Raw genomic sequence first — 21,928 nt, 5'->3', positions numbered from 1 at the left:
AGCCTTTGCCCCACTGCCACTTGGGATTAAAGGAGATTCTTCCCCCACAGTGTCCCAGAAGCCACTCTGCCAGGGGGACCTGGAATTCCGGGTGGATCAGGAGGAGCAAGGATATGTTTGCCTTGGAACGGTTTGGACCGGAGCTCCCCTCCTGTAATCCACTGGAAGACATTTTAGGAATCAGATTCAGGAGGAAAGACTGGGAGAGGGGAGTTGGGAATAGGTGTGTGTGAGATCCTGTGTTGTTTTGTGAGTGTGAGATTGTGTGCATGTGTAAATCGTTTTGTGCATGATTGTGTCTGAGATTGTGTGCGTGATTGTGTTTGAGACTGTGATCATGAGACTGTATGTGAGATTGTGTGATTATGTGTGAGACAGTGTGTGTTTGTGTGTGTGATTGTGTGTAAGATTGCATCTGAGATTGTATGAGTGATCGTGTATGAGACTGTGTGAGATAGAGTGTGAGATTCTGTGTGGTTCTGTGAGATTGTGTGCTTGTGTGTGACATTTTGTGTGAAATTGTGTGCCATTGTGAGGTTTTTGTGGGAGATGCTGTGTGAGATTGTGTGATTGTGTGTGATTGTGGTTGTGTGTGAGATTGTGTCAGTGATTGTGAGATTGTGAGATAGCGTGAGATGGTATGTGAGATTGTGTGTGCTTGTGTGTGAGATTTTGTGTGAAATTGTGATTGTGAGATATGTGAGATGGTATGTGAGATTGTGTGTGACTGAATGAGATTGTGTGTTAGTGTGTGAGATTTTATGTGAAATTATATGATTGTGTGTGAGATTGTATGAATGAGTGTATATGAGACTGTGTGAGACTGTGTGTGAGAATGTATGTGGTTGTGACATAGTGTGAGATGGTGTGGTAGATTGTGTGTTCCTGTGTGTGAGAGTTTGTGTGAAATTGTGTGATTGTATGAGATCGTGAATGGTTGTACGTGAGACTGTGTGTGGTTGTGAGATGGTGTGGTAGATTGTGTGTGCCTGTATGTGTGAGTTTGTGTGATATTGTGTGAGATCGTGAATGATTGTACTTGAGATTGTGTGGGAGATTGTGTGTGGTTGTGACATATTGTGAGATGGTGTGGTAGATTATGTGTGTGAGTTTGTGTGACATTGTGTGACTGTGAGATAGTGAGTGATTATACATGAGATTGTGTATGAGATTGTGTGTGGTTGTGAGATTGTGTGAAATGCTGTGGTAGATTGTGTATGCCCGTGTGTGAGAGTTTGTGTGAAATTGTGTGATTTTGTGAGATAGTGAGTGATTGTACATGAGATTGTGTGGGAGATTGTGTGTGGTTGTGACACAGTGTGAGATGGTGTGGTAGATTGTGTGTGAGAGTTTGTGTGACATTGTGTGATTGTGTGAGATAGTGATTATACATGAGATTGTGTGTGGTTGTGAGATTGTGTGAAATGGTGTGGTAGATTGTGTGTGCCTGTGTGTGAGAGTTTGTGTGAAATTGTGTGATTGTATGAGATCATGAGTGACTATGAGATTGTGTGTGACATGGTGTGTGGCTGTGAGACTGAGCGGTTGTATATATGATTGTGATTTTATGTGGACTGTGTGAGTGGGTGTGTATGGCGTGTGTAATTGTGGCATGGTATGTGGTTTTGCGTGTGATTTTGTATGCTATGGCGTGTGTGAGATGGTGTGTGGTTGTGTGTGAAAATGAGTGTAAGTGGTTGTGTATGAGATTGTGTGTGGGTGTGTGGGTGTGTTGTGTGTGTCACTTCTTTCCCCCCGGTTGTAGTTGTGGGCTGAGTAAAATTAACAGGTCCTTCCAACTGTTTTCCACGTTACCACTTGGTCCCCTGCTCCAGGCCTGCCCTGAGTGAGACGGTGCTGTGGCCGGACCCCGGGCTGATTGGCGATTCTTCCTTCCACGTGAGCTCAGAGGATTTTGTGGAAATGTTGCGGTGGTTTGACCAGTAAGAGAAAGGGGGCTCGTGGGTGGAGGGTGAAGTCATAAAGGTCAGAGGTGGCCTGGCCCTGCACTCGGACACCCCTCTCCTTGGTCCTCACGGGGGTACCAACCCTGTGGTCCTTGTCCCATGCTCAGGAACAGACTCCCAGCTGAGCTTCCGGGGCTGGGGTGGACTCAGAGGTGCCTGTATGATCATTCCAACATGAAGGCAGCTCACAGGTTATTGTCCTGGTTTACATGTGGGGAAACTGAGGCCCAGAGGATGTTGCTTGGTGCCACAGGTCCCATAGCTAGCTAGCCAGTGACAGGTCTGGAAGTAGGACCCCGTCTTTGAGACACTTGAAAACACGATCATCTCCCCCACCGGCTCAGGGTGAGGCTGGCCACTTCCAGAGGTGGAGTGATGCTGCCTCTAGTTGCAGGAAGCAAAGGGGCCCTCCTAGGGTATCAGATGGTGAGGCTGTGTTTGGGGGTGACTGGTTTTGGGGACTGCCTCTGTTGAAGAAAGAGCACTAGATGGTGAGAAGTTGAGGTGATTCTAGCCCCATCTCCATCCCTGGCAAGCAGCCACATCCCAGGACGTGGGCTTGAAGAGCAAGAGGGCTGGCCCAGGCAGTGCCATCACCCCTTTCCGCTTCAGGATGGCTGGAGCTTCCTGCCACCGTCTGGAGTCCACAGCTGTGTCATGCAGTCAGCCCTCTCCCACAACCTGTCAAACCAGAGATGCCAGTTTCCCCAGGGCTCCCAGGAGCTCCCACCCCTAGCTGGTACCGGGGAGAGCCTTTGCAGGCTCAGCGGGCAGTGCCCCCAGCCTGAGCCCCGTGCACCTGCTCATTGATCACTGCCTGTCTGGATGTGTCTCGTGTCAGAGCCCTCTGGTGTGAACTTGCCGAGTACTGAGAGGCCGAGACGTGAGACAATTACGAGCAGGGGAAAGAAGTGGTACCCTGTGACAAGAGGCAGCTGTGGAGAAAGGGGCAGGCTCCATGCCCGGGGTGAGCGCCATCTGGGCCAGAGGCCTGGCTTCCAGCTGTGGGGGCTTGGGAAGGGCAGAGCCTGGGAGGAATGATTTTGAAGGCACTACTATGGAGATTAAGGGGATGAGAATGTAAATCTCAAGTAAAAAGGTAATTGAATGTAATAGCAAACACTGCTCGCTCTATGTTAATTTTAGCTCTTCCCCTGGATACAAGACGCTGTATTAGTGTTTTATTACCATTTTGTTTGCACTAATAAAATAGTAAAATTTATTTCAAGGAAGTTGAAGGATGGTTTTACAATGCAAATTTGAAGAAATTGGACTTTTCATTTATGCCTCTGCTATTTTAAACCCTGACGGGTGTAAATTAGCTACAGGAACCGAGCAGACCCCACTGATGGGGACTTGGGAGGCGGGAGCCCTGGCGGAGGTTCCAGGCAAGCTCAGGGCAGGAAGCAGACAGTGTCAGACGGAGAAGCCGGGACGGGGGTCCTTGGGGGCCTGATTGGTTGGGACGGGGTGATGGGTGAGGGTATGTCAGGCATGAATGAGTCCTCGTGTAGGCGGCATGTCACACACAGAGCTGGTAGAGAGACACTCGTGGCCACAGAGCTCCGGGCTTCATCTTTCCTCTCTGCCCTTTGGCCTCCTTCCTGTCCTGACATTGGGCCTCTATTAACCTGCTGAACCCCAAAAGGTAACTGAGCACCCCTACCCTCTGTGCCTAGAGCAGGCGAGTAGGCCAGCTGGTCTGGTCCCATTCACACCCATCCCCTTGCAAAGGGGCTGAAGATTGAAGAGGTCATCAGAGCATGGAGGAGAGACTTTGAGCCCAAAAGGAACCAGGGAAGAAGATCTAGGCCTGAAAGCAACCCAGCTGAGGTCCCACCTTCTCCTTCTCCCTTCCAACCCAGGCGTACTGGAGGAACTGGGCAGGACTTTCTCAAGCCCCGGCATCCTTCACATGGAGCCAATGGTCCCAGACACTGTAGTGTCTAGGAACCCAAAAACTAGAGGCGTGATGTCGGCTCACTGCAGCCTCCGCCTCCCAGTTCAAGCGATTCTCCTGCCTCAGCCTCCTGAGTAGCTGGGATTACAGGCACTGCCACCACACCCGGCTAATTTTTGTATCTTTTAGTGCAGACAGGATTTCACCATGTTGGTCAGGCTGGTCTCGAACTCCTGACCTCAGAAGATCTGCCCACCTCGGCCCCAAAGTGCTGGGATTATAGGCGTGAGCCACCGCGCCCAGCCAGGACTGAATTAGTAAAAGGGAAAAAAAAAAACACTGAATTGTCTGAATTGGAGGGAAGTGGATGATGGTTCTAGGTAGGCGGAGAAGGGAAGGAAAGGGGTGATAGGGGAGTTTCATTTTGAGCTTTGGGTGAAGAATTCAGGTTGGATCTTGTTTTATCCAAACCGGTTTGTTTATCTCTGAAAAATTATCGGCAGCAATGGCCCAAAGCGATGCACTGGGGGCCCGGCTTCCAAAGGGTAGAGAACCGAACAAGTGTTCTAATGTCTGGCGGAGCCTGCGGTGTGTACTGCCCAGGGTTTTCTGGCTGACTGCCTGGTGCGGGGAAAACGGTAAGCCGGTGTCACTGGTTTCCAGCCCCAGCCCTGGGTCCGGTGAGGTTCTCTCGGTCTCCCTTGTTTGGGTGTTGCATGTGTGTTTCGTACAAAGATTTAAACTGTTGATTCTGGCAGGGCCAGAGTAGAGTGGAGAGACTGGAGGAGTCGGGAAGAGAAGCTGGAACAGAGATGGTTGCAGGAGACCCCTGGGGATTCATTCGCTTGACTGAGTGTCAGGACTGTGCTTATGGGTTGTAGGGAACTTGGCGCTGGGGCAGAGGAGGGAGGCCTCAGGCCTCCAGCCTCTCCTGGTGGTTCATCTAGGTCTTACAGGGTCACATCTGGGGACGAGAGGGGTCTTCCTTGACTCAGGCTGTGGGAGATGACCAGGGACTGGGCCGGTCTCTAGTGGCAGGGCCAGAGCTCTTCGCAGTTGTTAATGGAGCAGAAAAGGTCTCCATCTCGGCGTCCTCGTGATCCTTTTGGACTGGGGGACTGTGGATGGGATTTCTTGGGATCATGGAGCTTCAGGAATGTGCAGAAGGTGAAGGACTCTAAACCCAGCCCTGCAACAGGCCAGGAACCCCTGCTTTTCCTCTGCAGGCTCCATAGGAGGCTCCGGTGGTGGGATTTTTTCCTAATCCCTAATCTCAGGGACAGAGAGGGAGGCCCGTGACTGATGAAGGCGGCCGAGGCCAGGGCAGATTTGAAAGTGTGCTGTCGAAAGCAGTCAGAGGTGAGAACATTTGAAAGTGGCACGTTGTTTAGCTTTTGAAATGGTTTCCAAGTCTCCGAAAGTCGGGAGGTGCACCATGTGTACCCGAGGATTTAGCGACAGTGTCAGGCAGTGGGGACACCCCAGGTGGATTTCCACCCAAACTCTGATGAATCCACAGGCAGACGGAAATGGGAAAACGAGATTAGCACAGTGCCCCTTGCGGGCCAGGCACCAGGAGTGCCTGCCCCCTCCTTCACGTCCCACCTCTGTGATGGGGTCAGGGCTAAGGCGGTTTGCCCTGGACCACCACATGGAGCTGCCAGGACCCCCAGATGCTTCTTTTTCTACTCGTCTGCTCTGGATCTCCCCAGCCCATCTCTGGAGAGGTGAGGCCCCTCTGAGCAGCCACAGGGCTGCTCCCGCCCTGCAGCCTCTTCTCCGCACAGGGCAGCCCCAGCCTGGACTAGAAGGAAGCTCCACTTGGAGTGATTTGGGTTGCTTTTTGGCATGGGATGTGTGTGTGAGAGTTGGGGACAGGGTAACCCACAAGCACACACACAGATGCTGTCCAGTCTGACCACAGCCTCCCCTGGAAGCTGGAACCCCCACCTGCTGCCTCATCCGTCTTGGTTTGGGGGAGCCTGTTGCCCGATCCATAGTGTCCCCCCACCAGGTACCCCAAGAAGCTGGAAGCCCAAGGCCTGCCCACAACTCTCTGACCCTTCCTCTTAGCACGTTCAGCTCCCGGGGTGTGGGAGACCCCCGTTCGGGATCCCCACTCGCCCGTTCCCTTCCCGGGCCCCACTCCCTAGCACCTGTCAGCTGTCTCACTGACTGTCTGGCTCGGCTGCCACCCATCGGATCCTCCCAGGCCAGCTCCACCCCCGCCCCCTCCCCAGCCCACACTCCCTCCCTTCCTGTCTCTGCCCACTTCTGTCTCTACCTGCCCGTCGCCGACACACCTGAAGATCCGAGGCTGCCTAACGGAGTGTGAGGATGGCTCAGGGTGTTTACCAGACAGCCGGGATAAGGTATTAAATCCCGCTGCTGTCTTCCCAGGCCGGGTTCCTCAGATGGTTTTCCAAATCCCTAATCTCAGTGCCCACATCCCTGCCCAGCCTATGTTTGATGGGAGCTTTCCTCTCTGATTGAAGCTGCACCGAGCAGGATCTGCCGTGGGCTTGGGTCTGGGTTCCCACCGGTGCTCGATGACACGGGCACCCAGCCCCTTCCTCTCCTCGCTCCTTCCTTCCTCCCCTCCTTCCTTTCTGTGGGAATCTTAGTGAGTGGGGGCCAGGATTCTGCCACCAGGTGTTCTAGAGCCTGCAGGAGCCCCGTCCTCTGCCATGTGGTCATGAGGCCACCTGCTGTAATGGCAGGGAGAGGTCCCAGATTGGGTTTTAAGTCAGAGGCAAGGGGGAGGAGGTGGGAGGGAGAGGGCAAGGGCAGCCCTTCTGAGCCCACCTGCACAGCTCTTCATGCTCAAAGTAAAAGTGGCCAGTGTGGGGTTCTGCCCCAGGAGAGAGACTATAAAGCAAACCTGTTCCTTTACGGGGTCTCTGCGTTGGTTTAGATGACAGCATTACGGAGGAGGCATGCGCCCGTGTGGCACTTAGGTGGACACTCCGCCCTCCTCCACCGGGCTGAGCTTCTGGGGTCACAGGAGGGTCCGCGTGCTCCCCAGGGAACAGGGACATTGAGGTACACAGTGGTGACCATTCTTCATGTGTGGCAGAGGCAGCTTCCTGGGGTCTTCCCTCTGGGAAAATATCCAGAGATGTGCTCCCCTTCCCAGGATGGCAGGACTGGGCAGAGAGCAGGGACGCCCTCTGACCCTTCCTCTCTCCATGTTCAGCCCTCGGGGTGTGTGAGACCCCTGAGGATTCTCACACCTGGTCCTCAGCCTTCCCTCCCAGAAACAAGGCTGAAAGAGACCAATCCACTTCCTCCCTTGAAGCTGGGAAGTTTCTATGGGGAAGGAGCAGTACTCTAGACCAGCGGGGCATGTGGCCAATGGCAGCAGCCTGGGGCTAGCCCTCTGGGGGTGCCTGGGACTGATGGGTGCATTCTTTCTCCCAGCTGCGATGTGGCCTGGGCAGACCCTTCTCATTTCAGCTTCTCTCCCTAGCTCCAGGCTGCCTCTTCTCTCTCCCTCCCGTGCCCCTTCTCCTCCTTCCTGCAGGCAACCAGAGGTGTCTTAGGTTTCACAACAGCGCCCGCCTGAGCCTCCCTCTCTCTCCAGGTCTCCTCACCTTGTTCCTACAGGCTCCCCCAGGCTGTCACGTGCTCCCACCCTCTCACCGTTGCCTTGGCAGTCAGTGCTGCTCCCGGCTTGTCTCTCTGTCCTTTGCTGATATCAGGGCACAGACAGCAGTGGGGAGGTCCCTGGGGGTCGGTCAGGAGGGGCTTGGCGGCAGCAAACAGGGCTGGGACGGGACAAGGGACTGCCGTGGCCGACTTCATGCCGGGTCCTCAGCAGACGTCCTCACCATCAAGGCTGGAAGCTGGGCTCCAGGGGGAGTCCCGGGTGCCAAGCAGTTCCCAGTTTTATTTCAGGGATGTTCTTTTTTCTCATACGTGTTGAGCAAAGATCAAGAAGTAGAATAGAAAATAAGGGGCAGGCCGGACTTGGTGGCTCACGCCTGTAATCCCAGCACCTTGGGAGGCTGAGGCAGGCAGATCAACTGAGGTCGGGAGTTCAAGACAAGCCTGACCAACATGGAGAAACCCTGTCTTTACTAAAAATACAAAATTAGATGGGTGTGATGGCGCATGCCTGTAATCCCAGCTACTCGGGAGGCTGAGGCAGGAGAATTTGATAAACTTGGAGGCAGAGGTTGCAGTGAGCTGAGACTGAGCCATTGCACTCCAGCCTGGGTAACAAGAGTGAAACTCTGTCTCAAAAAAAAAAAAAAAAAAAGACAAGACAGGAAAGAAAATAAGGGCCCAGAGAAAATCTAGAGGGTGACGGGCTGGTGAGGAGGAGGAAGAAGAGGAGGAGGAGGAGGAAAGAGGTGAAATTAATTCATTAGAAAAACTTGTTTACTGGCTTTACGAGGCTCCTCCATTTTAAAAGTCTCCGTTTACAATAAGGCGCTAATTAAAATACAAAATTAAGCAACAGCTATGTTTTTTTCCCTTCACTTTAATTGCATGATTTTTTGTGATGTAATTTCTGGAAACACCCAAAGTACCTCACAGGGTTGATTGTTTGATAACCTAGAAACACCTGAAACCAACCCCAAAAATAAATATAGAAATCCAAGGGAAACTGAAGGTAGATGGGAAACGGCAGAGAACTGCAGACAGGAGGGAACCAAAATCCATAATCAAAAAACTTCTAAGTAAGGACATTTATCCTGTCTCCTCCCCACACCTCCCCAACCTGCCTGAAACCAGAACAATCTGTGCCTCTCAGGGGAAAAACAAGCTGACATGGAAGCCAGACCAAGTGAGGCAGCTGCTCCCTAGCCCGCATCCCCAGGTTGGGGCTATAGATGAAAAGCAGGTGCCGCTAGGGCCCTTCCCTGCCCCGATTTCTGGCTGTTCTGCCTTCATCAATCACCTTTCTTTTTTTTTTTGAGACGGAGTCTCACCCCCTCACCCAGGCTGGAGTGCAATGGCACCATCTCAGCTCACTGCAACCTCCGCCTCCAGGGTTCAAGTGATTCTCCTGCCTCAGCCACCTGAGTAGCTGGAATATTAAACATGGGCTACCATTCCCGGCTAATTTTTTGTATCTTTAGTAGAGACGGGTTTTCAGCATGTTGGCCAGACTGGTCTCGAACTCCTGACCTCGCATCATTGACGTTTCAAGGGAATTGTCTTTGTCCGCCTCGTTTTGAACCTAGATGCAATCCCAGGAGGAGATGCTTGGGGGCAGTGGCCACTCCTGGGAAAAGCACGTCTCTCCTTGCACATGCCATGGCGGACAGTGGGACTGGGGCTGGGGTTGCTGGCACAGCGTTCCTCACTATCCTGAGAGCACTGGCTTTTCTGGAAGGGAGAGGGAAAGGGTGGTCCAAAGTGAAAGAGGTGTGGGCTGACATTGCAGATGGCCCCATGGCTTGCTGCCGTCTTTAAGATGTAGAGCTAGGTAATGATTGCAAAACTGCAGAGAAACCTGTCAGAAACTGACTCAGGGTGGGGCTGGGAGGAAGTTGGGTCCCACTGGTGGCCTGGCTGCCGGAGAATGGCTGGCCCAGCATCATCTGTGGGCTCGGGGCTCCCGGGTGCGGGTCATCTGGGCAGTGGGAGCATGCAGGGCAGAGGGGGCCTGGGACCGCACTGCTGGCTCCTTTCCCTACCCCACAGCTGGGGGCCCAGTTGACTGGGGCGCCAGTATCCCCTCTGTACACTCTGTTCCTACGAAAAAAGGAATTGCCTCCTCTTAGGGTCTTTTTAAAAATATATATTTTCTCCCTGATAACTCATACTCATGGTGCATTGAAAAATACAAAAAAAAAAAAAAAAAAGGTATGAAGAAAAGACTGGCACCCAGGTTTGACGGCACACTCCTGTACTCCCAGCACTTTTGGAAGCCAAAGAGGGCAGATCACTTGAACTCAGGAGTTCGAGACCAGCCTGGGCAGCATAGTGAAACCCTGTCTCAACAAAAAAATACAGAAATTAGCTGGGCATAGTGGTATGCACCTGTAGTCCAAGCTACTTGGGAGGCTGAGGTGGGAGGATGACTTGAGCCCAGGAGGTGGAGGCTGCAGTGAGCTGAGTTCATGCCATTGCCCTCCAGCCTGAGTAACAGAGCCAGGCCCTATCTCAAAAAAAGAAAAGAAAAAAGAGAAGAGAGAGAAAAGAAAAGAATTTTAAAATGTGTTTCGTGAGTTAGGGAGACAGAAAGACCTGGCCATAATCCCTGGTTTTTTTTTTTTTTTTTTGAGACAGAGTCTCGCTCTCTTGCCAGGTGCCAGGCTGGAGTGCAATGGCGCGATCTCGGCTCACTGCAACCTCCGCCTCCCGGATTCAAGCAATTCTCCTGCCTCAGCCTCCCGAGTAGCTGGGACTACAGGCACGCACCACCGTGCCTAGCTAATTTTTGTATTTTTTTAGTAGAGACGGGGTTTCACTATGTTGGCCAGGATGGTCTCGATCTCTTGACCTCGTGATCCACCCGCCTCGGCCTCCCAAAGTGCTGGGATTACAGGTGTGAGCCACCGTGCCCGGCCCATAATCCCTGGTTTTGCCACCCAGCAGTATGACCTTGAGTAAGTCACCCAACATTTCCCAGCCTCAGTTTCCTTATCTGTCAAGTGGGAATACTAATGGAATATATCTTGCAGGCTGGTCCTTGATTTAGGGTAATGATCCATACATAAAATACTTAGCACTGAACCTGGCACATAGCACCCTTAAATACTATATATGGCTGGGTGTGCTGGCTCACACTCCAGCACTTGGGGATGCCTAGGCAGGCGGATCACCTGAGGTCAGGAGTTCGAGACCAGCCTGGCCAACATGGTGAAACCCTATCTCTACTAAAAATACAAAAATTAGCCAGGCATGGTGGTGTGCGCCTGTAATCCCAGCTACTCGGGAGGCTGAGGCAGAAGAATAGCTTGAATCTGGGAGGTGGAGGTTGCAGTGAGCCGAGATCACACCACTGCACACCAGCCTGGGTGACAGAGCAAGACTCCATCTCAAAAAAAAGAAAAAATTAATGATTTCTGTTTCTGTTATTATCATTAATAATGACTGTTCCCACTATCTTGGGATAATAGACATTTAAAAATTTTACGCTGATGAGTTATCTATCTAAACCTGTGCTATCCAATACAGTACCTCTAGCTTCTTTAAACTTTCATTCATTAAAGTAAAAGAATATTGGAAATTCAGTTTCTTAGTCACATTGTCCGCATGTTTGGTGCTCAGTAGCCGAATGTGGCCAATGGCTGCCGCGTGGGACAGCGTCTTCCACGGCACTGGAGTGTTTTCACTGAACCATCTCCCACTTTGCTAAGTGTCTCGCAAGGGCTGCATAGTGCTCCCTAGTGTGGCTGAATCACATTCTCTTATCGGCTTGAGTTTTCTTTTCTTTTCTTTTTTTTTTTTTTTTTTGAGATGGAGTTTTGCTCTGTCGCCCAGGCTGGAGTGCAGTGGTACGATCTCTGCTCTCTGCAACCTCCGCCTCCTGGGTTCAAGCGATTCTTCTGCCTCAGTCTCTTGGGTAGCTGGGATTGCAGGTGCTGCCACCACACCTGGCTAATTTTTGTATTTTTAGTAGAGATGGGGTTTCACTATGTTGGACAGGTTGGTCTTGAACTCCTGGCCTCAAGTGATCTGCCCACCTCAGCCTCTTAAAGAGTTGGGATTATAGGCGTGAGCCACTGTGCCTAGCTTGGCTTGAGTTGTCGTTCCTGGGAGATTGATGCATCCTCTGGGCTCTGATTGGTCCCAGGAGTTGCCGCCTCCTGGCACCTGCCCTTGGTGCTCTCTGATTGGTGCCAGGCATTGAGGGATTCTGGGAAGAGCAAGCCTGGCTGACTGATTGGCTCTCAGTGGTGATGCCAGGGCAATGGCCGGGACTCTGCCTCCCCTCCCCTACAGTGGGCTCTGGCTGGGCAGGAGGGGCTGCTCCCCCCAGCACGCTGGGGAACCCCTCCAGGGTGCCTCCTCCTCACCCTTCACCCCAGAGGGCTGGAGTCTGGGGAGAGGAGGGCCTTGGTTGAGGGAGTGAAGATGAACAGTAGGCCAGGTGCAGTGGTTCACGCCTCTAATCCCAGCACTTTGGGAGGCTGAGCCAGCTACATCACTTGAGGTCAGGAGTTCAAGACCAGCCTGGCCAACATGGCGAAACCCCGTGTCTACTAAAAATACAAAAATTAGCTGGGTGTGGTGGTGAGCACCTGTAATCCCAGCTGCTTGGAAGGCTGAGGCAGGAGAATCGCTTGAAACCAGCAGGCGGAAGCTGCAGTGAGCGGAGATTGCACCACTGCACTCCAGCCTGGGTGACAGAGTGAGACCCTGTCTCAAAAACAAGCAAGCAAATGAACAATAATGACCCGCCCTGCCCTGAGCAAGATACACCCCGGGGGCCCCTGAGGGAGCCCCCTAAGAGCAGAATGGCCTGCCCCCTGGGGAGCAGCATGGAGGAGGCGGGCCTGGCTCCCTGAGTCCTGTGCAGGCCTCCCGCTCCTGTGAGGGTCTTCCAGCTCCCAGAAGGGCCCTGACTCAGTCAAGACACTTGTGAGATCCCAGGGTGGGGGCTGGGGTCCCAGGTCTGGGGCCTGCTCCAGGAAGACCTTGCAGTGGTGGGTGACCCTCCTGTGGCTAGGGTTGGAGTGGGCGTTGGGAGGCTGGGGTGATGCCAGGGTCTTGGGCCGAGGGCTGTGAGCAGGGCCAGCAGGGGAAGTGATCCCCAGGGCGGTGGGCAAGACGGAGACGGGGAGCCGCAACCGGACCTGCTGATGTGGCCCTTTCTGCTCGCAGCGGGTCATAAAATATGGCTCAGATTTTCATTACGGGCTCTATCGATTATCTTCTGGGATGGATGAATTATAGAGAACATTAAATTTTTTTAAAAAAGCAAGTGAGAGAGGAAATATCTGAATGACTTTGGGTTGTCGATGGCAGAAAGGGCTGAGCCACCAAGCCTGGTCTCCCAGCAGGTGTGGACCAGACCTCTCAGGGCAGGCAGCCACTGACTCCTCCGGCTCCCTGCTTCCCCGGCCTCCCTGGGCCTGGCTTTGCAATAGGGGAGGCCTGTGCTCCACTCACCCCCACCCTGTCCTCTCCAGAGATCTGCCTGGTTCTGGGAAGGTGGAAAATCAGGCTGTTTACAGGGCTGTGACCTGGAAATAGGGCCTGTCCCAGGCTTTGGGCCTCCATCTCAGGGAGGTGGGGCCCAAGCTCTGCTGTCTGCCCTCCAGGACTTCCTGATTCTGGAGATGCCTGCCTGGGTAGAGGCAAGGGTCAGAGGACATCGCTGGTCTCCTGGGGTCAGGACTGGGGTTGGAACGCATGAGGAATGCAGACGCCCAGGCATCTTGGCCACCCCATCTTTTCCCCACTCCTCGTTCCTTCCACCAGCAGTCACGGGCGCAGAGGCTTTCTGTTTTCCTTGCGAAGTTTGGGAAGAACGATTCTAGGTTCCACCGCTCTGCCTCTGAGGCCAGTCGGGAAAGAGGAACTCCTGAATGCCCTTCCCTCCCTTGCTTCCCTCCCCACCCACCTTACTAAGCCATGTGGTGATGAGGCATCAGGCAATTGGGGTTAAATCATGTTCCTGTGTGTGACCTTGGATGGGGCACATCCCTCTCTGGGTCCCAGTTCTTCAACCCTCCACTCTCCAGTTGAGATAATCATCTACTTCATCGAAGGTTATAGATATTAATTTGTGACGGCTACATGCTTTCACATATTAAAATCCTGAGCACACAATGCTTAATAAACATGAACTATTACCATTTTCCTCTTCTGTGACAGGGTTTAGAAACCTTTCTTTCTCTGCGTTTAGGCTTTGTGATTGATTTATCAGATGCTTGACAGCACCTACTGTGTGGTGCCGTAAAGTCCCTGCTCGCTGGCACTCCCGCTGGCCGGGTGTTACCACAGGCCTCACCTTCCCCCCACCTTCATCCCGGCCAGAAGCACCTAAGCCTTTGGTTGTGATGTCTGAGCCCTGTCTGGTGGCTCTAGGGGACTTGGTCCAAGGTACTGTCCTCAGCAAGTTACACGTGAGAAGCCATTTAGTCCTCATGATCGTATGCAAAGGAACTATCATTATCCCCATTTTACTGATGGAGAAACTGAGGCACAGAAAGGTTAACATCGTTAACCCAGAGCCACACAGCTTGTGAGTGACAGAGCCTGGATTCCTCCCTGGGCAGTCTGGCTCCTGAGTCTGTGTGCTTAACCATGGTGGCATGCTGCCCAGTGATCTGGCAGAGTGGTGTGTGTGTGAGTGCGTGTGTGTGTGTGCGTGTGTGTGCACGTGCTGAACGTGTGTTTTGTGACTGACTCCACTTTCTAACCCTCTGCACGGTATTTAGCTCCCTCAGATAGATCATCAGTGACCCCTGCATTTTCTGGGGCCCTGTTCTGAGTGGAACGTGTCTCCCCAGTCCTCACACGTCCCCTCACCCAAGCTTCACCTAGGTTGCTGTGAAAAGGTGGTGGTTTCCATGGATATCCGTCTCCCTCTGGCGACACGCCCTTTTTTGTATAACTCTGTTCCCTGGAGTTGATTGTTTTTGGCACACAGCTCTGTAAACTCATCCAACAATTAAAAGGGGGGAGGGGTGGAACAGAAAGGAGACAGATAGTAACCGTGGGGTGAATGATCCAGAGGAGGGGGCCTCTGGGGCGTGGGTCCCCTCCCTGTCCCCCGCCTGCAGCAGGACAGTGGACAGTACCGAAAGTGCAGAAGGGGCGCATAAGCCGCTGGCTGGGAGTTCCGCTGGCAGGGTTCTGAGAATTCAGAACCTTCCATGTTTCCTTACACTTGAGCTGCATTCTTGTCCCATTTGTCCCTCCCTCAGACATGTAAAGTGTCCCACGTACAGGGCCAATGAGGCCGTCACCGGAGGTCCCCTGCAGCCTCGAGCTGCCGGCCTGGACGGATTTGCATATTGACTGCCCTGGTTTGGCCTCATTGTGTGTGTTTGCCCTGTTTGTGTACCGTCGAATACCTGCCGTGCTGGGCGTACCCGTCGTGGGCCGTGTGAGATCACAGATGAAAAATGCAGTGAAAAACACTTTCGTGCCACAACACATCGTGGAGGATTTTTGTATTAAGATGTGGATTTTTTATTGTTTTTTTTTTTTTCCTTTTCCATACAGCCCTGGAGTTGGGCAATGCGCACGTCTGTGTTTGTGTTTTCACTCGGTGGTTTATGAAATCTGCTCATTAGCGCTCTGTCCTCTCCCCACCCTGGCCTGATCTTCCACTCTGTACCCTCTTGGATAGAAATCTTTTCCCCTCACTTCCCAGTGTCTCCCCTCCTTTGGGGAGGTGATGGATGCCTCCCCCTACCCACATTCCCCTGGGTGAAGATCAAGGGGTTTTCTGGCTCTGCTTCCTCCTGGAAGAGTCTCGGTGGCTCGTGTTCATTGTAGTGGGGAGGCAGCAGAAATCTCTGCCCCACGCCCCCAAAGATAAAGCCCTTTCACTTTCCCTTTATCTGGAAAGAAGAAATGGAAGTTGTCCTCTCCAAACAGGACCTCCTGACTTAGCCTGGAGGTGGCTTCCTTGTCCTCATCACATCAGATGACAGGTTGCAGTGGGCATGGCCACAGCCAAGACCCAATTTGGAAGATGTGTTCAGGGGTGCCTCCTACTCGCCGGGTGTTACCACAGGCCTCACCTTCCCCCCCTTTTCAGCCTGGCCGGAAGCACCTGAGCCTCTGGTTGTGACATGTGAGCACTGCCTGGTGGCTCTGGGGCAGTACAGGTGCAGGCCTGTTTTGAGGCCGGAGAACCAAGATTCCGAAGGGGCCGGAGCATCAGTTGTGGGGAGCTGTTGAGATCGCAGGGAGGAGAGGAGGATGACCTTTTCAGCGAGTTGGGCCTTGGAGCCCGTCAGCCCAGGCCTGACTTTGGCACCTGTGCCTGGTACGACCTTTGGCAAGTTGCTGTGTGTGAAGTGCCTGCCCTCCCTAATCTATCCACGGGGGCCATAACCACTTCTGCCTTTGTGTTGTAAAGATTTGGCCAGATCATGCACATAGGGCACTTGGCAGAGAGGAGGCATCTGATTGGTTCATACCGTGAGTTCTCACTTAGGCCTATTGGCAGGGAGCAGAGGCACCGACGTGCCCTTAGGCCCAGCGTGCTGCCTGGCACTTGGTCCATTCTTACTGGAATTGGTTGGAGGGGATCAAGTAACTAAGGGGCTCCCTTGAACCTGAGAGCTGTTAATTCATGGGGCTAACAGAGGAGCGGGAGAGACCAAGGACTGGTTGGGGCTCAGGGAATTGCTAAACAGGATGGGGCATGAATACAGCCAACAGGGCCAGGCACGGTGGCTCACGTCTGGAATCCCAGCACTTTGGGAGACCGAGATGGGCAGATCACCTGAGGCCAGGAGTTTGAGGCCAGCCTGGACAACATGGTGAAACCCCGTCGCTACTAAAAATACAAAAATTAGCCGGGTGCGGTGATGCGTGCTTATATTCCCAGCTACTCAGGAGGCAGAGGCAGGAGAATTGCTTGAACCCGGGACGTGGAGATTGCAGTGAGCTGAGATGGTGCCACGGCACTCCAGCCTGGGCGACCGAACAAGACTCTGTCTCAAAAAAAAGAAAACAGCCAATGGAACGTTCTGTTCGAGAAGAGAGGCCGAGCTGCGCAGGGCACACCTGAGTCTGACATGGAGTCAGGGACTGGTTCAGTTCCACCAACACGTGCGCTGCCCACGGTGGCCCAGCTGTTGTGCTAAATGCCGGGGACGCACAGATAGATCACCCAGACCCGGTCTCTGCCCTTGAGGAGGTAAAAGTCCAGTGGTGGAGACAGACTCGTGAACAAATTACTTTAGTCCAGTGTGGATCTAAATGCCATCGTGGAGGACTGAGGAGGAGGAGAGGCAGGGGTGTGGGGGCCCCCCCAGGTAGATTCCGGAAGGCTACCTTGGAGAAGCTTGGAAGGAGAGGGTGATGGTGATTCTGGACGTTTCTAGAGTGCTTGTCAATGCCGTTTCCCATCCCTCATTGATCCTCTGTGCAGCCTGCGAGGTGGGAGGGAAGACTGAGGCATCATCTTGGTTTGGCTGGTGAGGAGACCGAGCCTAGGGAGATGAGCCGGCTTGTCGAAGGGCCCGGTGGCGGTTTCGGGGGCAGAACTGGGTCTCAGACCCATGACTTCCGGTTCTCAGCCCGGTGTCATTTCTGTAAGCACGCTCACTCTGCTTCTCACCTCCTCACCCTGGAGCCGCTGGTCAGAGAGACCCGGCCTCTGCACTCCGCACCTGCAGCCTGTGCTGTGGGAGAGCCTGAGTGCATGGAAGGCCCCAGGGCCTGTGCCCTGGTTTGGTAAGTGGGTCAGGCCACTTGGTTGGGGACAGTCCTGGAGCAAGGCGACACCCTTGGAAGATGTGTTCAGAGGTGCCTCCAACAGGGCTGGAGGATGGCAGGAATGGGGAAGACTGTGGGGGAGGAGGAGGCAGCCTGGCCACACCCTTTATTCAGTGGTTCTTGCTACCAAAGCTGAGAAGCACCCTCTGCCCTGGGCAGGCCCCACTCTCCGCTGGAAGAGGTCCAACAAGGGCCCCACCAGGGCCTGAAACCCCCTTTCCTTCCATAACTGGAACCCCCCACCCCGAGCCAAGCACATGGAACACTGAGGCTGCTCACCGCTGGCCTGCAGTCAGACCCTGGGCTTGCCAGTTCCTTGCCTGGAGTTGGGGAGGTAGAAGTGTTTCTCTTGACCTTTTCTCTGGGGAAATGTACATGTCCGTTTTACAAAGCTGGAAGAGGGGCGTGTCAGCTCTGGTGTAAGATGCTGGCTTTTAGGTGGGGTCGTTTTGATGGGATATCGGAGTGGAGACCCCCAGCAGATGAGCGTTCTGGGAGTGGGAGTGAATGTGGTCCGAGGCACACCTTCTCCCAGCCAAGAGGGATTTTGTGGGTGAATGGGCTGCCTAGGGCTTTGAGGCATTCTGGACTGACAGGCAGGGGAGTTTCAGAGCCCAAAGGAGTGAGTCTCCCAGTGGCCCTGAAGTTTCCATTAAAGTGTTTTTTCCTCTTTTTTTAAGAAAAAAAATATTCCCAAACTGGAAAACAAAGGAAATCCACTTCCCCCAAATCACACGAAACTCACATTAGGGGCCTGGCGGGAATCCATGGAAACCAGGAAACCCGCTGTTAACCCTGTGTGGGGCCGAGGGGTGGGATGGGAGCTGGGCTGATCCAAGCCTTGGACTGTGGATGCTGTCCATCTCTGATGGCCTCCCCCAAGGAGCTGGCCTCAGTGGCATTGCCCCAGCCGAGGTGGGGCAGAGCTGATGCTGAAGCCCTCACCCTCAAAGGGTCAACTCCCCCTCGCACTCAGGTCCAACCTTGGGAGGCAGGAGGGGAGGGGTTCGGGCACTCCTGCGAGGCCTCCAGGGACTCTGAGGGTTGGGCCGAGTTGGAGAATCTGCAGGGCAGCTGCCCACACCATGCCACACTGCAGAGGCCGGGCCCAGACCACTCACACGCTTTAGGAACACAGAGCTGCTGTGGATGCTGCAATCTTCCAACAAAGGTAGAAGGAAGGGGCCAGGATTTCAGTGGCAATCTTCCTGATGCCAGCTCCCTAGGCAGGGTGGGCAGGAGAGTGGACCGAGCACCCCCTCCGACTTCTCTGCACCCCACGCTCACATCCTGAGGCCCGGCTTCCGGGGCTGGGAGGTCACGCGCCGGGTCTCGTATTTGTGTTTGCACGCACATGGGCTCCTTTTTTCTAAAAATGCTGAAAATATTTACAGGTTTGAAGTTGAAACGCAAACAGGAAAAGCCCTTTAAAAAGTGAGTGTAGTGGATATTCAAAACAGGAATCACCATGGAAACACCACAATATTTGTTTAAATTGACACAAAGGTGGCCGGTAACAGGGCACCAACTTTCTTTGGCTCCTTTTTTTTTGTCCCAACACCTATCACAGCTGAATCTCAGCAGCCCCCTCTCAGGGTATGGCCCACGCCCTCTTCTTTTTATGAAAGCGAGTCGCACGGCAGCAGAATGGAAGTGGGGAAGGAAAACCAGAAGAAATTAAATTCATCATCCTGGGTTGCTGCAGAGACACCTGTTGATTCCCTTTTTAGAGGCTCCCAGAAGGCCACCCAGGGGTCAGGGGAACAGCTGGGAACCAACCTGTGCAGGGAAGGTGTGGCGGGAGCAGGCCTCGGGAACCCAGAGGTTGGTTTGGCTGCATGGGCCTGATCTGTTTCCAGTATTGGCTTGATCCATGTTCAGGCCTGACCTTTCACCCTGGACGCTGAGCCTTGGGTGTGATCCTTCTGTGTTACCAGGGGAGGCACCTGATTGGCCCAGTATTGTTTCTACCTGTTTGCTTCTTTTATTAAGTGGGACAACTACGTAGCAATTGGCTAATAATTGTGCCAAGGGTGCCTTGGTTGCAGAGTCAGGCATGGTACGTGCCGTGGCAATGCCATCTGCTGATCGGCAGGCAGGAATGAGAATCTCTTACCTTGCTGGAACCTTACCCTCCATTGTCCTCCGTGCGGGGTGGCTCTGTGGGTGTCGGCTGTAACCTAACCGTTTTTTCATTTTCCTCTCTCATTTTGGTAGGCACACAGACCTTGCTGACTGAAGGCAAAGACTCCACCTTCCCACCTATCCTCCCAGCTGCCACAGCCATCGACCCCTTCTTTATAAGGGGCTCTCGCAACTCCCCAGTGGCGCGTGTTGGAATGGACTTCGGACCCTGGCCTCTTGGGATGCAAAGGTAGCTGCTTCCGGTTCCCAAGATGCCACTAGGAAGCGTGGGTGGCCAGTGTGGGGGTTGTTCCTTGGGGTACCGACCATGCAGAGCCTAGACTCACCTTTCTCAGTGGGCTCTGATCCCGACAGTGGTAGCTTGAGCACCATCCGTGAAAATGAAGGAAGTGTGGGATGGAGCAGAAAGCCCCCGCCAGGAGCAGAGCACCTGCTTTGCCATCAACTCACAACTTACTCTCTGGGTCTCGGTTTCCCCACCCATGAAATAAAGAGGTTGGCATAACTGGGCTTTTAAGGATCTTCCCAGCGTTTCTATGGTATGACATTGAATGGTGCCAGTGGTGCCCAGGCTTTTCAGGCAAGGACCGTTCTCCATCAGATGCCACTCCCAGGTCTAAGCAGTAGGTTGGAACTTCATCTTAGCAGAGCCGGACAGTAGTTCCAGCCTTTCTCCATCTCCGGAGGCTGCTCTGCTGTGAGCTTGTGTGTGGTAGGAGCTGGCCTGGGACGATGTATGAGGGTGTCTTCGGTGGTCCTCCAGCCCCAGTAGGACCCTCGTGGAGGAGAAGCTGTAGGTGCCTTTTGACCCAGGCTTGGAAATAGCCCTTTGCCTAAGGCAGGCCACTCACGCCAGGGAGGGGTCAGATGTTCACCTGCAGGTATCAAACGTGGCAGTTCTTGGGGTGAGGGCGTGACACACAGCGAGTGACTCATTGCATGTTGGTCATTATTCAGTATTTTCTTGAGATCCCAAAGGAACCATTCCAGAGGGATTGGGTGTTCATGAAGTTCATGGGCAAGGCCCAGGGGAGGCGGCGGAGGCTGAGGGCCTAGAGGTTGTCTGGGGAGGGCCAGGCTGGGGGCTGGCTCTTCCTGTTTGTGGCAGCCTGGAGCCAGCGGCCCTGGCTCACCTACCTGAGCTCTTCCTCCCCATGATCACCCTGGGCAGGTGTGTCCTGCCCCTCCCTCTGGGGCTAGGCTCGGCAGCCCTGGACTTTGAACTTGCAGGAAGGAAGCGCTTGCAGAGATGGGTGCCTTGGTGCCCACTGGGGTTTGGTAGGTCCCTGAGGCTGCAGACCTGCCTGAATCCAGGCCATACCTCCTCGGGAACTAGCTCTGGATACAGCCCAGAGATTTGCAAATCAGATGCAAATTCGGCCTTTGGTGGCTGTGGAGGGGTTGGGCAACCATGTGGCTGTGACTCTTCTTCCTGGTGTCCAGAATGCGATTGCGCTCCTGCAGGTGGTCGGTCCTACTGAGGATGTGCTGCCATTGTCCCCTGGATAGCACTGGGGCCATGTAGACTGTCACCTAGAAAAGGCCGTGGGGCAGTTTCGTGGTGCTGAAGTCTTGCTTGGGTTTGGCGCTGGCGCCTGCACCTCTGACACCTTCCCAGCTGTTCTAAGCAGACTCTGCTTCCCCAATGATCATGAATCCTGGGATGCGGGCTCAAGTGCATCCGAGCCTCAGGGTGGTCTTGCCCAGCCCTGCCCCGTGCCCTGCCCATGAAGAGGCCGTCAGAGTGCCTGCAGAGCCCACTCTGAGAGGATGCTTGCCTGCTCTGTTCTCAGTAACAGGCTTTTTGTTTTCTTCTTAGGCTGGGCAAAACACTCCCATTAGTTTTTCCCTTTCCGAAGTTTCCGCTCGCTGTTGATCCCGGGGGTCATGCAAGCTGGGATTTGCAGCTGGCCTGGGGTATGGGCTCCACAGGTCCAGTGGGACGCCAGCATCCTGGCATCGGCTGTCTTGGCCATGACAATGAAGCTTGGGAACTCCAAGGGCTCTGAGAGAGAACGTCACGGCCAAGTCCCTCCTCAGCCCTTTCCAGTGACCAGGCTGGACTGCAGGTGGGGGTCCTCTGTGTCAGGGGTGACCCATGGTCTCAGAGCTGTCATGCCTCTCCAGTGTGGACTGGGGGCAAGCCTGTGCTCGGGTCTGGTCAGCAGGCCTGACCCCGTCTGGCTCAGATTCCCCCCATCTCTGGCTCCTCTGCGGAAGAGCCGATTGCATTTATCCAGCAGTTACGGACGATCTGGGGCTGGGCACGGTGGCTTACGCCTGTAATCTCAGCACTCTGGGAGGCCGAGGCGGGCAGATCACTTGAGGTCAGGAGTTCAAGACCAGCCTGGCCAACATGGTGAAACCTCGTCTCTACTAATAGTACAAAAATTAGCCAGGCGTGGTGGTACATGCCTGTAATCCTAGCTGCTCAGGAGGTTGAGGCAGGAGAATCACTTGAACCCAGGAGGGAGAGGTTGCGGTGAGCCGAGAACATGCCACTGCACTCCAGTCTGGGCAACAGAGCAAGACTCTGTCTCAAAAAAAA

The 21,928-nt window shown here is 53.8% G+C and overlaps 1 protein-coding gene across 2 annotated transcripts in view; it reads left to right on the top strand.

Moving 5' to 3' along the window:
• Nucleotides 1–21,928, top strand: part of CASZ1 (castor zinc finger 1) — a 163,488-nt gene that overhangs the window by 17,612 nt on the left and 123,948 nt on the right. For both annotated transcript variants that reach the window (XM_037729639.1, XM_037729621.1), the window contains exon 2: nt 19,453–19,609. The gene's annotated coding sequence lies outside the window, so the exon portion shown is untranslated. The remainder of the gene's footprint in view (nt 1–19,452; nt 19,610–21,928) is intronic.

The sequence above is a fragment of the Cebus imitator genome, unplaced genomic scaffold, assembly GCF_001604975.1.
Source record: "Cebus imitator isolate Cc_AM_T3 unplaced genomic scaffold, Cebus_imitator-1.0 Scaffold15, whole genome shotgun sequence".
In the NCBI taxonomy this organism is placed as follows: Eukaryota; Metazoa; Chordata; class Mammalia; order Primates; family Cebidae; genus Cebus; species Cebus imitator.
The sequence above is the reverse complement of the archived record's forward strand: the minus strand, read 5'-3'. Positions and strand labels throughout refer to the sequence as shown.